At 42.2% G+C, this 16,070-nt stretch overlaps 1 protein-coding gene across 1 annotated transcript in view; it reads right to left on the reverse strand.

The window, feature by feature from the left end:
* Adgrl2 (adhesion G protein-coupled receptor L2) overlaps positions 1-14,991 on the reverse strand; it is a 177,174-nt gene extending 162,183 nt beyond the window's left edge. Inside the window, exon 1 of the mRNA XM_051165523.1 lies at positions 14,773-14,991. The gene's annotated coding sequence lies outside the window, so the exon portion shown is untranslated. The remainder of the gene's footprint in view (positions 1-14,772) is intronic.
* Positions 14,992-16,070: the final 1,079 nt, after the last annotated feature.

The following is a 16,070-nucleotide window of genomic DNA, read 5'->3' on the forward strand; positions in this document are numbered from 1 at the left end:
ACCATTCACAGTTTACAATGAATAATCATACTTAGCACGGAGGGAAACCTTTCACAGGAGTTCAGTAATGCCAAAGGTAGGGTGGGAGGCAACTCTTCCTCTCGTGACGAGGGAGAGCGTGAGTACACCTGAAGGTACAGGAAAGCACTGCGCTTTACCTACATGGATCTGTTAGAGGCTAGTAGTCTCTGACAGCAGAGTTCACTCTTTTGGGGGTCAGGGTTACTTTGGAGTGAAAGGATAAATGTTTTTTAGGACTTATGCTTTTTATTTATGTATGTGTGCAAGGTTAATGAATTTCGGGCACCATGTGCATGCAGGTGCCCACGGATCCCAGAGGCATAAGGTCCCTGGAGCTGGAGTTACAAGCAGCCATGGGTACCTGATGAGGGTGCTGAGAACTGATGGAAACCAAGCCCAGGTCCTCTGCAAGAGCAGGAAGCGCTCTTAACCTCTACGCCATTGCTCCAACCCCCCAGAAAAATAATTGTTGAGGAAGAGTGAAAGTATCAGTAGGATGTAAAGAACTAATTTATTAAAAAGCCATTTTGATTTTTATGTCTATATGAGGACGTGCTCAAAATATTAGAGCAATATATAAAATGTTTTAAAATGGTAAGATTAGTGCCAAAGTGTTCTGGGGAGAATAGAGCAGCTTTACGAATGCACGGGAATTAGTCAGAAGTTATTCTCTACAAACAGGCAATGTTGGGTTAATAAAGCACACTAATATTGTGCTTCCAGTTTACTTTAACTCAACCGTAACATCATGGTAATAAGACTACAATATTTCCGAATTTGCCTTTCTGGCTGCCATAGAATTAGCACTCAACAGTGAGAAAGAGACCAGGACCCTGTATTACTTTCAGCCTTGGTTTTGTTTGCTTGCTTTGGCTTTTTTTTTTTTTTACAATACAGTTCACATTCTGTAGCCCAGGCTATCCTCCAAGATGTGGCAATTCTCCAGCCTCAGCCTCACCATTCTTTAAATTCTTCAAATATTTAAACAATAAATGCAGTAGAAATTATTTAATCAACTACTGTTTTAAATAGCTTAAATTCTTAATTCTCTACACTTTCAAAAACACTCGAAGTATTAAAAGGCAATCCCAAATATTTTGGGAAAACGCAGTATTTAAAAGTGAGTTTCATGCCACTGAGAAAGATTTGAACATCAGTGCACTTGCTGACAAACCTGGCAACCTGAGCTTAAGTTCTAGAACTCTCACTGTGTAAGGAAAAAAAAAAATCTCTTGAAGGTTATTCTTGTACCTCTACATGTGTGCCAGGGTACATACAAGCTGCCACATACACACCACACACACACACACACACACACACACACACACACACACACACAAAGTATGTAAAAAAATTAATTGAGGTAAGAGGATACTTAAAATTTGATTTTTGCATTTTTAAAAATTGTAATAGTAACTGCAACAAATCAAATCAATTCTTATTTAATGGTTCCAATTACAGGTACCTAGAACAAAATTTTAAATAAACTACATCCAACTATTTTGTCATGAACATCTGCAACATAATAAAAAGTAAGACATGCTTTTACAAGAATAATAAACAATTTTTTGCAATGGATTCAGAATTCATCAATTTCTAAGCCACCAAGTGGGCACAGCAGAGGGCTATGCTATTAAAACAATAAAGCATAAACATTATACTTAGCCACGATGTTCATTAGTAACTGTGCCACCTCATTTATATGAATTCTAAGTCATCATAATTCTATAAAATATTTTATAAGCATTAATCAAGGCTAAATTTTATGGAGGTTATAATCAGAGAAAGTGGGTTTAGAATGTATTGCTAATATCTTAATGTGTTGCACCTGTTATCCCAAACCCCAGAGGTAAAGCAAAGATTGTCTTCAAATAATTCAAATTGTAATTCAAATAATTCCAACGGGCCAGGTATTAATGTTTCACGCTGGTTCCTTACTACTAAGATATCACTGTAGTTTGTCTTGAAGTCCACACAGGTCCCCAAATGACTGTATACGGATTGCTTTGAATCGAGGCTGATCTTTTACTGAGGGACCTGGTATGAATACTACCACCCTCTGCATTGATTTATATTGTGTGAAAATACAGATGTCTTCTTAAACCAAGGCTGACTTAAGGAGCAATAAATACAAATTAATTCTTTGAAAATATAACATAAAATTCAGTTATTAAAGAATTTTACCAAGTTTTATTCTCTTTCTTAAATAAATAAAAAACAGTAGGCTTATCAGTGTTTATATTTTGAATTTTTGATATTTCCTTATATGTGTTCGATTTTATGTAAAGGCAAAACTACAATGCTTCAATGAATGGAGGGGAAATGTGAAATTTTTAATTTTATTCTTTTTAAAAAATTGTAGACATCTGATATTCTATGACCTTAACTTGTTCATTCTTTTGTTCAGGTTTGAATTTACATTATCATGTGAATGCCATAAAAATCTATCAAAGTGCACATAATTAAAGGTATTCTTTAAACCTTTGTTAGACTTATATTTGAAAAATAATCTGTGAGACACACAAAAGGAATTCTTTTGAAACAATTAGAAAAAAATAATGGTTTTACTATTATTTTTTTTTTTTTTTTTTGTTTTTTTTTTTTTTTTTTTTTTTTTTTTTTTTTACTATTTTATCATTTTTAAATGTTAACTTTTGAAGCTTAGAGACATGAGAAATTTTAAATATTTCCTTTTTTCTTTTATGTAGTTATGAAAACATGCAGATTCACAACTTCTCATTCTTGGTTACATATACCCACAAACAAGACTATGATTACTATATAGAGTTTATGTTTTCTGTCTCTATTCAAAGCACCTGACTCATGATTTAAGGAAGACTAAAGACACAGGTTTTTAAAAATAAGTATCTTCCATCTTTATAACCTTTTATTAAGAAAGTTATTCCAACAGTATTCTCACACCCTACTTATTTGCAAGTATTATTCTTAAATGTAGAATCTATTCATCATATATCTTTCTTTGTAAAAAGAAAATCAGTCTGCTCAAATAAATGTGAGACCAATGCATACGTATTTACTCTTAAATCATGAATTTACAAATGAGCATGAGATGTTATCTTATGAATTTATATTCTTCAAGAATATATGAAAAGATTCTCTGACAACTTACAAAGATTCTCAGGGATGGGCGTTTCAAATTGAAAAGCAGCTATCAAGTCCTCCCATAACCATCCCAACATTGTAAGTAACCAGCAACATTCTTACAGGAACATTTGAAAACGTTTTGCAGTGGACTCAGATTTCATTAAGCTGAGAGGGGAAAGTATCACTGAAATAAATACTCTACTTTTAAATTTAAGACAATACAAGTAGCACTTACCCTAGCTGTGCTTTTCCAATAACATCACAGAAGTTAGGCACTTTGTGACAGCCCCTGCGTCTAGCCTCACATTTTTTTTCTGGAATGAATTCTGCAGTAACCCTTACCTCGCTGAGAAGGAAGCTGAGGCATTAGCTGGGAGAGGGTAATGAACTGTACTACCAGGCTGCACTTCCCAGTGCCTAGCCACCGGGATGAGAAATGTCCCTGCGTAGTATTATTTAAGACAATGACACAAACTTGGCAGTAAGGAATGCCTATCAATGACGCTATTGAAGAGGAGTGTGTGATGCTTGTGTGAAGCACAGCCCCGTAATCCTGTTGAAGGATAATTGCTGTTGCTAACAGTCTTACCCTGTTATGAAAATGCTCCGTAGAGCTGTGGCACAGACTTGTTGAGATAACGCAGAGTGTAAGACTCGCACAAAAGCCCATGTCACTGCCAAGAATCTCTCTATTAAACCACTTCTCTCACCTGCAGGGTTATTCTGTATACCAGTAACAATCTGACTCTGCATATTAGGTAAAGATTAGCTAATGAAATAATATATTCAATACAGTGCCTTTCACTAAGAATCAAAGCCCTTTAAAATACAAAATAAGTATGTTTGTCACACCAGTTTGGCAAAGGGAAAGAGACTATTACATCTCTCTTCAAGAATACGTAAGTGGATAACCCCTTTTCATATTACTAGCAAGCAAATTCTCAAAATTTACAGCGTCCGCATAAAAATAGACACTGACATTTTCAGGAGAATATGATACTGTTAAATTTACTACCAAAAGCAAATGTATGCCAACAGTATGAAACAATGAAACCGACCTGAGTACTTACTGCCCTAATTGTCAAAATGCCTGAGTCCAGAATTAAAACAGTTCTGGATGTCAAGCTTAGAAGGTCTAAGAAATTCCATGGGCATGGTTCATGAGCAGAACAATTTTCGCTTGGCCTGCTTGCACGCAGGGTTTTCCGACAGTTGCCTCCTGCCTTCCTGTAAGGTTCTCACTGATGGTTCCCTTGTCTAAGTGTCACTGAACTAATTTGCTCATGACCACAAGCAGAAGTCTTTAATCTGAAGTGATCAAGTCTTTGTTTTTGAAACAGGAACACATCCATCTAATTTAATCAATTGACTAAGTGCGTGGGAAAGGGATACAACGTGCTACTTTGTGTTTACGGAATGTTGAATAAATATTTTGCATAACCTGGGAAAGCCCCTAAAGCATTGCCATCTCCTCCTGAAGGCCAATAGGTACCAGACACCTTTGAAATGTTTTCTCTCCTAGAGGTTCAATCAAAATAAAATAAACCTCAAAATGAATCTGATGTGTTTATGTTTACTATTTTCTAAATATTTTTTCCTAATTAAGGGCACACTTGCGTTTTATGAATACAGGAAATGATAATTATTGAGCTGCTAAATTTCACTGAAATTTGACTAACCTCAAAATCCCTTGCTTTCTAACCACCATTTACTCACACACAAATGAATCATGCCTTCAACATAATTTTCAAAGGGTAAGTTATCAGTGCAATGTGCCCTGGCTATTTTATCTCATATACAAGCTCCCTCTGCAGGTAATAGCAAGGGTTAGCAAAACTACCTGCAGTAGCTCAACGCAACTCACTACGTGCCCTGCTCTCTCACTGGAGTAAGATGATGTGATTGATATAATCGTCTTATTCCCCATCCTGGTTAGGAGGGTAGCCTGGCTTAGTCGCATCCCTAAACTCAGCAGAGTCACCCACTGTTCACATTACAGGAGGAAAAAAAAATCAGAAAAGCTTGTTTACACTCAACCAGCCTGAAATGACAGACACCCAAAGCCACGTGCCCAACCCTTTTCTTCATTCGCCTTCTGAACACAGAGCAGGCAATCCAAGGGGCACCTTGAGATCACCTGACAGGGAACGACAAAAAAAAATTGTTTTAAGTGAATACACCTCACACTTTATCTTAATTTTTCTCTCAGGATCTCCAAAACTGTGGTATTTTTTTTTAACTAACTTTTACTAATTCAACATAAAAATCAAAAGAAAAAAAGAAAAACACTACCTACATTGTAGATGCCTTTTCCTCTTTTGTAATATTTGCTTTAGAATTTATTTTAATCTATCTTTACCCAAAACCCTCTTTTGCCCAGTGTCCTTCACCCAGGTTCATATAAACAAGGGTGCCCCCCTCTGCCAGTGTATACAACAGGAAAGGGTGGGGGACAGTTTCAAAGTCTTGGGGACAATGTGTTAACTCAAAACTGCCAAAAAGACAACATTTGATGCATTCACTTCTGTGATTTCTCATTTACAACACCTACACCACCCCTTCAAATTATGTAAATAATAAATAAATAAATAATAGAAACTTAATCCAAATCTAATTTGCTTTGCCTTACATTAATAAGCTTCTAAACAGTTTTCCTTTTAACTTTTGCTTTGTTTGGCTTCAGTTTTCTGATACAAGGGCTCCCTATACATGGCAGACTGATCTCCAGTTCATGGCAATTCTCCTGCCTCAGCCTCCTGCACGCTGGGATTACACTGGTTGTTCCACCATGATGCTTAAATAAACATACAACTCATTGTTAATGACTAAGAGAAAAATTACAGGACGTGGGTGTGGTTCAAAGCCAGAACACTTGCCTAGCATGTGCAGGACCCCAGCTTTCAACATCAGACTGCAAAACTGACGAAAATATAAACTGGGATTAACTATCATGCTAATTGCAGATACAACAGAGACAAAAGTTCAATTTCATTAGATTCCATCCGCCAGGGAAACAAAGAAAATAATGCAAAAAGCATTTTAAAGTATAAGATGTTTGTGTATTTTGAAACGTTTATCAATATAAAGCCTGCTTTTTGTGCACACTGTGGGTACCACAGCAATCACCACAGACAAAGCAAAGAGTGTTAATGTCCCTCTTCGTCCACCTAGTGAAGTAAACAGAGAAAGCACAACCAGCCAGGCACCCTCTTCCTCAGGACATAAGCGGAGGACACCCTTAACTCTAGTCTATAATTTGTATTTGTTGATGCATCTGAAACTAAGTGAAGCAGTTTTGTATTGTATCCATCTTTTTAAATATAGAAAACATCCTATCAGTCTCCAGTGTGCCTTGTGCCAATTCACAGGAAGCCTTCAGTAAGCTCTGTGAAAACACGAACAACTGCTAGAATACAGGAGCAAAAACATGCAACACTACCAAAAGGATGTTCCCAATAGCCACAAGGAAGCCGGGGGGGGGGGGGGGTTAGGAACTAAAAGAACATAATGCTGAGAATCCAAAAATCAGGAGTACAAGAAGAGAGCTGAGGTGTAACACAAAGGGAGAGCCTTGCTTAGTTGCAACTGTAAGACCTAGGCTCAATTCCTAGCACTGAGGGAACGGGTGGAAATTAGTGGAGAAAAGGATGTGTAAGAAATGTAATTTCAAATCAATAACCACAGTACCAAACACTAAAAGACGGAGGCTTTTAATGCAGAAGACTAAAATTTCCCTGTGGAAGGTAGCGTTGGAATAAAGAAATAAAAAGGAGAAAAATAAATGTTGCTTTTAAGCAAAGACAGAAAAATCATTTTTAACAGTTCTTCTCTATGTAAGAAGAAGCTGAGAACTGATTACGTAATTGTATTCTACATAAAATAAACACCAAGTATTGAGTTTATTAACATTTTGTAACAGTTCAACCATATCCCGGAAAACTAGGATCATAGCCCTTCAGGTTTTTTTGACAATAATTAAAATTGAAACTTATTTTTAAAACACAACAAAAATTTTCTTTGCACTCTCTATAAATAAACTGTGTTGCTATCTTTTATGGGAGGAAAAAAGCATTAGTCAAGACCAAGGTCACCTAGCCCCACCAGCCAACCGCCATTCTGACAGTAATTGGGGTTGGATTATTCCGCCATCTAATCCCTGAGTAGCAATCACTGCGAGGTGTAGACTGACATAACAGTACCAGGGGAAGGATGCGAGCCCTGGACAGCAGAGACAGTTCGCCATCCAAAGGCTGAGAAGACCTCTGAGAGTAGACCAGAGCTGAGCTCACCAAACCATTTGAAAAAGAGATGCCACAATTAAACATGGTTTGGATTTTAAGCTTGCGTTAATTCTTTCTAGAAATACCAATGTATCAAGAGGATCTGAATATAAATTGTTCGTTCCTATATGTATGGTTGACAAAGAAGAAGGGTTAAACAGTATGCTCTGTTGGCTAAGCCTTGCCTTTTTTATCCGACTGTCTTGGCACATCTTTTTTCCACTACTGTGCTAAACATTTCATTGTGCATATGAGAAAAAGACAGAAGCTCTATATGCTTTTGTTCTGACAAGATAATATTGGTTTGATTTGATGATCTGTGTAAGGTTAAGCAACTGTCTTACCAGCTCCTGCCATCCTTCCCAGCCTAGGATTAACAGTTCTCTTTTGTGTCCATTTCTTTTTTTCTCTTTTTCTACCATCAGATATGTTTTTTTAATGAAGATTATTCAACATATTCTAAAATAGAATTAAGACTTGGTCATATATTTCAGGTGCTTTTCCTGCCTGCTTTACAACCCTACATTTCTACTTTATAAGGTACTGGACCTATCTATTTAAAAGGGCTTCTAGGGGTTTTGTTGAACCCCACCCCCGCCCTCAAGTGCGCTTCTTGTAAGGAAACTAACTACAGTACCAAATTGTGCAGAGACTGAGGTGCAGTATCGTGTCTGCCATTTAATGTGTATAAGATGCTCCTCACATCAGTGAGGCCCCGCTTTTGTCCCACGCTTTCTTGTCCTGCCCTGATTAATGCCTTGTTCTGCGGAGGGAGACTTTACATCCGGGATAAGACAGACCTAAATTTTACCCTCAGGCAGAAATCTGATTTAAACATCTCTATTTAAAGTGACATTCGTCCTCCTCCTTTCAACTGGTTTCCCTAGAAATTCCAGGAAGTTGACTTCATGACCTAAAAACAGCCTGGTGGCTTCTGAGCAGCACTAGTGACTATTCTTGCAACTGGGTGAAGCTGAGTGGCAGAATGAATCAAGGTAGCCATAACACAGGTGCCCAGCTATCTGCAGCAATGAAGTTGGCAGCACTTTACCGCACTAGGAACTTAAGATGGAGAATTCTGTATAACTCTAGAGTTGGTGATGATTAAATGTATATATGTTCCTGTGGCTGCTAACTGGCTGCCTTTTCTGATAGAGTTAGTATCTTCAAATTCCTAAAAATCATGAGTAGCATTTCACCACACTAATCCAAAATACCAACTGATCAAAAATTCTAGAAAAGCAACCTCTACAGAAATGACACCAGCCCAGTGTACACTTTCCTGTATGCTACCTAGCAACATCCATGAAAGTTAAAAAGGAAAAGAAAAAAGAAAAAAAAAAAGGATGCATTAAAAAAAAAAAATCACCCAGTAAGCAAATGCATGCATATTACAAAAGGAACCAGCACCCTCACCCTGCAAAGCATGGTGACTTTTGATTTTATTAAGCAATTTCGACACTGCTGGCAAGTTTCTAGTAACCAAGGTAATCTAATTTCTGTTGCTTTTCAACCTAAATTGATTTTTTTTTTCTTTTAGCTGTTCTGGTAATTGAACAAATTTATACAAGTGTGATGGGATTTTACTTACCACCACACAATGCATAAAATCCTCTATGAAGACAAACAGTATGGCTTCATAGAGCTGTATTTTTGTTGTAATTAAACAACTTGTATCTGAATTTGCTTTGTGCGTTCCAGCCATTTCCAAAGCATCTTCCATAACTGCACTTTACATGAAGATATTATGAGTTCAGTTTCTCAAACTTATTTTTTCCAGGTAGTATTTTCTTGTCAAACAAAGGAGAGGTTTTTGGGGCGGGGGGGATAAGGAAGGAGAGTAATAATAAGCTTTTCAAAACTTACTGAATTAAATTTGTTTTAGAAGTATCCAAATTACTGCCTGTATTTAGTCCATCAGACCAATGACCTACAAATATTGATTTTTTAAAAAGTATTTTTAGCTGATTGGACCTTCCTATTCTTCTGGCCTGTGACTCACCTAAAAATAACTACTTACATCAAAATTACATTAAGGAATTTCTCTAGTTTATAGCCCACACTTAAGGAAACCTACATGCCAGAAGAGTACCTCACTGAAGTCTGATGGGTCCTAGTTACTCTTTGTGTGTGACCATACCAAGGCAGTATAGTAAGTGTCAAGACTCACGGTACCTATTTCCAGTAATTAGCTGTCTATCTTTATATTAAACAAACCATTTCCTTAAGCTGTTTCTTAAAGCATTAAAAAAAAAAATAAAGTCAGTACTTCACCCAATCTTTGAGAGCATCTCAGGCAACTGAAGACTTTACAGAATAGTCTCACTCTAGTTTTCTGATAAGATCACTCTAATTATAGTAATCTAACGATTAAGTACTTTTCCAACCTTTAATCAAGAATTATTTGCAGAGATGAGTATTTGGGTAGGCCTGAAGAACTAGTGTTATGTAACACAAAGACTAACCAACCTATGACATTCATCCAGCTTTCAAGTAGAAATGTTGTAATCTTTGTTCAAAAACAGTTCTGAACAGTTAGGGAATGAGACAGTGTGAGACAGAGCTGAGCTGACCAAGGTAGCTACAAGAATCCAGGTTCTTTTAAAGCCCAGCTACAAAACTTGCTATCTTTACTACTTCATCAAAGCCTTTAACTTAGATAAGCGTGCCTGTAAATAGCCTTCCTCCGTAAATAGGAGCCTTCTTTCTAGCACACATTACTTTGAAAATAGCCGTGGTTCTGTTTACAAGATCGACTCTTCTGAAAAGTAGGCAGGTGTCAAATGAGCCCCTTGTCCTTCAAGACTCAGAAGCAGATACAAAAAAGTCAAAATCCCCAAGTATAAGCCTCTTTCAGGGAAATTTCTAAAAATAGCCATTGTGAGATGCTCCATTCTTCTATTCTCAAAATTGTATTTGATTCTTAACAAAATAATCTACTTAACCTGAGTTCTAATTATCAACACTTAAGCAACTGATAAAGGTTTTGTTAAAAAATCAAAACAGCGTTCATAGGTGGGGCCAGGTGCGTTGAGACCACATCTGCAATAAATTTGTAACGTTGTCTTTAGTCCATACTACGTCCGTTAATAAACAGTTTTTTAAAAATACTTCCTCACAAAAGTTAGGTCAGATAAATATTTTTGTAGAAAACAGAGCAGTGACATTTTGTTACTTGGCTTTGCAGATCGGTGGTTACTCTGACCTTCACGTCTCAGGCGGCTTTCTCATACCCCATATTACTTAAGGACACTAAAATACCACCTTAAATTTTTTTAAAAGAAGCACACAGAGCTGCAGTAATAATCAAATAAAGCCGGGAGACTAAGCAAGACTTGGTTTTAAAGCTCTCCTTCCTCCTGCGAATTTTGAAGCCTGGTGCTCCTGACTGTGGAAACTGCAGCAGTAAAAACTCCAAGTGCTCATCTTAAATTAGGACTCTCAGTGTTGTGTGTGAGATGTATGTATTTATATACGTTTTATGGCATTCGGAAGTTCTTTTGGCTGCTTTGATGTTCCTCCACTAATACAGCAGAGTGAAAAGGATGGGAAACAAAGTTATTTATTGGAAATTCTCATGTCAAAACTTGAAGTAATTGGTTTGTTCTAGCCCACATGATTCAATGTTCCAAATTCCCTAACTACCTGCTCCCAGGGCTATCTGCATTTCTAAATTCGGTTTCTGTTGCCAACACACACTAACCTAGTGATTGAAAATGGCAGCTGAAGTGCTTCGACGGCACATTAATTTTTCTCTAAGTAGCCCAATTTTGTCATCTAAATGCGGAGAAATCTTATTTTCACTGCATTTTACACCTTTAGAGATTTGCCAAATTCAAGATCATATTAAAAAACAAAGAACAATGTTTTCAAGACAATTTTTGGATGATCACTAATAGCTCTCAAGGGTGGCATGTTTTCTCGGCAATGTTTTGCACTCAAAGCCCCCATCCACCCCAATACTACAGTGAACAAAGTAGATAAATGAGCTATCATAAAATTATTGCACGGAGATGCTATCCATTGGAAAGGCACTAAAAAACTCATCTTGATCTGAAAAACAATTACCACCCCATTAAACAAAAGATTAAAATATTTAGGAAATTAATGGTGAAATTTCCCCTCTAAAATCGTTACATTAGAATTCATTTCCACAGTTAGAAGCTAGAACTCCTAACTGGTAAATAATCCTTCCTCCAAGGAAAGAACGTCAGTTCCTGGTCAAACCAAACACCACAGGTAAACAAGAAAGAAAAGAAAAGAAGAAAGGAAGGGAGGGAGGAAAGGGGGAAGAAAGGAAGAAAGGAAAGAAAGAAAGCTTACAATTTTCAACCAGTCTGTTTATCTTTAAAAATCAGTTTTGAAAACTAAAGTGAAATAAATGCAAGTAATTTTCCCCAGAAGAAATGAGTTCTCTCTTGACCTCTCTGCCATCAAATGTACCCACAGACTAGTTTCTTATTCTTTTCTTCACTCAAATTCTGAGCTATTAAAAGCAATTCAGTCAACATAGTGCTCTACAGATGGAGGAAAATAAATAAACTAGGTGTTTTTATTGAAAAATAGCTTTAAGCTAAACAAAAAGGTGTCTAGTGTTTGATAAACTTTTAAAAATGAAAACAAAACTATCTACATAGCATTACTTCTATTTAAATATAAGTCATAAAACTCGAGTCTGTCACTTAGAAATGTTTTCCAAGCTAGTCTTGTATGAAAAGTTGTGTTAATAAAACTCATATGGGCTTTTACTTTTCAAGCTCTATTTCCTTTTTATTCCCTATTAATTTAGCAAGTATATATAAAAAAAGTTTCCGATGTGTAGCATCAAGTGCCTTATCACAGAATAGCTGCTGTTTTATAGCCTAATTGGACACTCTTCTTATTGTAATAACAGAGCAAAGTGTGTCTTAGAAAAGCGTTACGTTAGACAGCAAGGCTTTCTCGGTGTTCCACTAAGGGCACCCCAAAAGACAGGCAACAGAGACTACCCTAAAACAAAAGGTGGCCGTTTTCCTAGGAACAAACCATTTATCAATAGAAAATAATTGTCTTGCCTTCTCCAAGGGCTCCAGAGCAACAGACAATGTTTTTTAGGTTCACATAATTACAGAAGGGTGAAAGTTCTGCAGCACCGCCTGAGTTCTCCCTTGCAGCTTGCACCCTTTACAATCCCCATTGCCCTTTGGGCCTCGGCTTGGAAGCCAAAGGAAGACAGGCTGCAGTTTTCTCAATTGAGCTGAAGCTAAGAAACCTTTGATATGCTAATCGTCCCCTTCAAACGGTAAGAATTCACACTTGCATTAATTCAAACAATTTGTGCAGCATGTGAAATGGCACCTCTTTTAGAGCAGAGCAACAAAAGGGGAGATGCGAGCCGTCTGAACGAACCCAACAACAGAGCATGCGTTCCTTGGGATTCCATCAAGCACCAGTTCACTGGACGGTGGAGGAGGGAGGGAAGACAAAGTTCGAAAACACACCTGAACTCAAGCAGATTGTCTTAGAAGGAGTCCCTAAGGATACTTAGTAAGCATTAAAGGAAGGACACTACAGTTATAGTTACCTTTGGCTATGCTCGAGACAGTTCTATCCAAACTAAATGCTGCCACGGTCACCCCCAAAAACTTCTGTATTTTTGTGGACGAATTAGTGCCTCTTTAGCGCCTGTTTCTTAAGGTTACGCGCCATGGACCCTGACTTAGCAAGGGAATTCCCACAGGCAATCATTGACCAAACGGGCGTGCCTTTCTTCAAGGTTGGAACGAGAGCTAGGCAGCGTCAACTCAGAGGAGTAGGCTCAACACTTAGACTGCACGGGGAGAAATGAATGAACCAACAATGCTGGGAACACGACACCTCTGGAAACGGGGAGCGAGCAGGGGAACCCAGCGCCGGGAAAATGCGGAAGATAAAACAGCGGAGGGGGCTGAAGGAGGAGGGGGCGGGGGTGGGGGTGCAGGCGCCCTTCGGAAACCTGGCCTTTGTAACAGCAACCATCTGGTTGGTGCTGAAGCTCAGGCGCGCCCAGGCTGCCTGGAGAAGCTGCTAAGCAGCTTGACACCTTTCATGAAGCAGGAGGAAAACATTTCCTCTGTCTGAATCTGAGACAGCACACTGTGTATCTGGAGGAACGGAATGAAGGGGCCAGGAAAGGGGGTAAAGGAGGAAAGGATGGAGGGGGAGGAGTCCCCAAACGCCAGGAAAGGGCTATGATGGGCAAGGCAGGACGCTGCTTTTAGAGGACAGGATGGACCTAGGGCTATAAACACCCAGGAAGGCGCACGTGCCTCGGCCTCATCTCAGAGACAGTCCCGCACTCGCTAAAGCCTCTAGCCATTTCTTCTAACCCAAACCCTGCAGTTCAGCGAGGAGTAAAAACTTTGCTGGTCCCAAGTACAGGGTCCTGCATTATCAGGGACGCCTTCTCGCTGTAGATCTCCCCCGTCCCTGTGGCGGAGGGTCTCAGATCCAGGAACCCACGCCCGCGACCCCAAAGGCCCTCCCTTGCCTCGCGCTCCTCCCACGACTTCTCCCTGCTGCTTTCAACCTGAGGCTCGCAGCCGACCCAGCAGGCTCCCCACCCCAAGGCAGCCCGGGAGCCCACGCCCCTTAACTTCTGCTGCAGGCCCAGCGCGGCCCGCTGCTGCCCTCTCACTGCAGGTCCGGGAGCTTCTCTACCCTGGTTCTGGCCGGCCGAGTCCCCGGCCCCGCCACCCTTGGGCTCCGTTGCCCGGCTCCCCTGGCCACGCCAGCTCGCCGCCTCTAAATGCTGCCAGCCTCAGAACCGGCCGGGCCACATCTGGCTGTGCTTTGCTCTCATCCTCGCCTCTCCGCACCACCTGACCAACAAAAAACCGCGGCCCGCAACAACTCCTCCAACCCCCCCCCCAACGCCCCCTTCCCAGGGACTCGCTTCCAGCGACAACCCCGGACGAGTCCCAGCCGAGCCTGGGGCCCAACACCTGGAGCGGGACAGCCCGGTCGAGGGCGCACTGCATAGTTCCCTCCCTAGCCCCGCTGCGTAAAGAACCAAGGGCACCTTCCGGTCCCCAAGCTCTTTAAGAACCCCCACCCCCAAAAAAGCAAGGTTAGGCTGGAGCTGTCTTTCAAGCCCACGCCCCCACCTTCTCGGTCCCCAGCAACCAGCCTGATTCCCGAGAGCGTGACAATAGCCGCACGAGGCCCGGCGAGCGGGCTGCACCGCACAGAGTTCTGCGGATCGATGTCGGCGGGAAGGGCTGCTCACGAGTAGCCAACACGGGTCTGTCCCCGCAACACGGCCACCTCCGAGTCGTCAGCCCCTTCTGGAGGTGCCTAGCAAACAGGTCTCCGAAGGCCGGCACAGAGGCACATTGTTGGCGCTTACCTTGGTGTGCGAGCGCGCCCCAGGGGAGGGCCAATGTGGCGCGGAGAGCCGCGCGGGGACACCGGCGCTAGAGAGCGGCCGAGGCGACTGGGGTGCTCCTGTTGGCCAAGCGCGCGCGGGGAGGCGGCGGCCCCGGCTGGCGGGCCGGACACGGCGCCGCGCGGCTCTTCGGCGTGTCCTCCGGCTCAAGTCTCCACCGCCGTCAGCCGCCGAGTCCAGCAGCCCAGCGGCCGGGGCGGCTGCCGGGAGGGGTTAAGTCAACATCTTCCCGCAGTTTCCCACACGCTGCTCCGCGACACCAAGGGCTTTGCCCTCACGCGCGCGCTCCTACTGCTGCACGCTCCCTTCGGAGCCAAAAATCAAAATTCAAAACCAAAGGATGCGGGAATGAGAGAGCAGGAGGACGGAGGTGTGCCGACCCGGGAGTCCCCTAGCAGCGGCGGGAGCGCGGCCGCCAGGGAGCGAGGCCAAGTCCGTCAGTCTGTCCGGAGAAGCCAAGAGCGCGGGGGCAGCGCCGGCAGGACCTGCATCCGGCGCACGCGCCGCCCCTGCGGCCTGGGGCACGACTCTGCCGCCGGCCCTTCCTCACATGTCGGGTCTCCCGGCCTGGGGGTGCTCCGCGGATGCAGGAGGCGAGGAACTCAGGTTCGGGGAAAGCGACGGGAGGAGAAGGAAGAGCCGCGCCGACGCACAGCCGCCGAGGGAGGCTGGTCCCCTCAACAATTGCCAAGAATCCTCCGGTAAGCTCCCGATGGCGCTCGGGCACCTCTGCGTGCGTGTGCGTGTGTGTGAGTGTGTGTGCGTGTGTGAGCGGTTAGAGAGTGAGAGCTCGAGGAGAGCGAGAAGGAGAGCAGAGAGCGAGAGGCGGGGAGCCCAAAGTCCTGACACGGACTCAGCTAGGGCTGAACTGGAGTCACCTCGAGCCTCCTCCTCCTCCTTCTTGTCAGTCCCCACCCCCAGCCTCCCCCCCTCCACCCCAGGACTGCTAATCATATAAACATATGAGCGCGGACCGCGGCGCAGCATCCGCTTCTCCTCACGCGTTTGCCAGCCAAGGGGCTTGTGCAAACTCCAAAGAAGACAAGCAGCTGAGTACAAAACGCGGAGCAGATAATCTAGAACTCATTGCGCCCAATGGCCATTTTCCACTCCAATGGAGCAGCTGCGGCAGCGGGGCCGCCGGGCGCAGGGCAGGAGGAGGAGGAGTGAAGGGGACACTTACAGGCGATCTAGCCTTTCGAGTGGCGGTGGCGACGGCCGAGCAGCCGCCCCTAGATTGGCCGGCCGGGGCTCGGCCC

The sequence above is a fragment of the Acomys russatus genome, chromosome 23, assembly GCF_903995435.1.
Source record: "Acomys russatus chromosome 23, mAcoRus1.1, whole genome shotgun sequence".
NCBI classification, from domain to species: domain Eukaryota; kingdom Metazoa; phylum Chordata; class Mammalia; order Rodentia; family Muridae; genus Acomys; species Acomys russatus.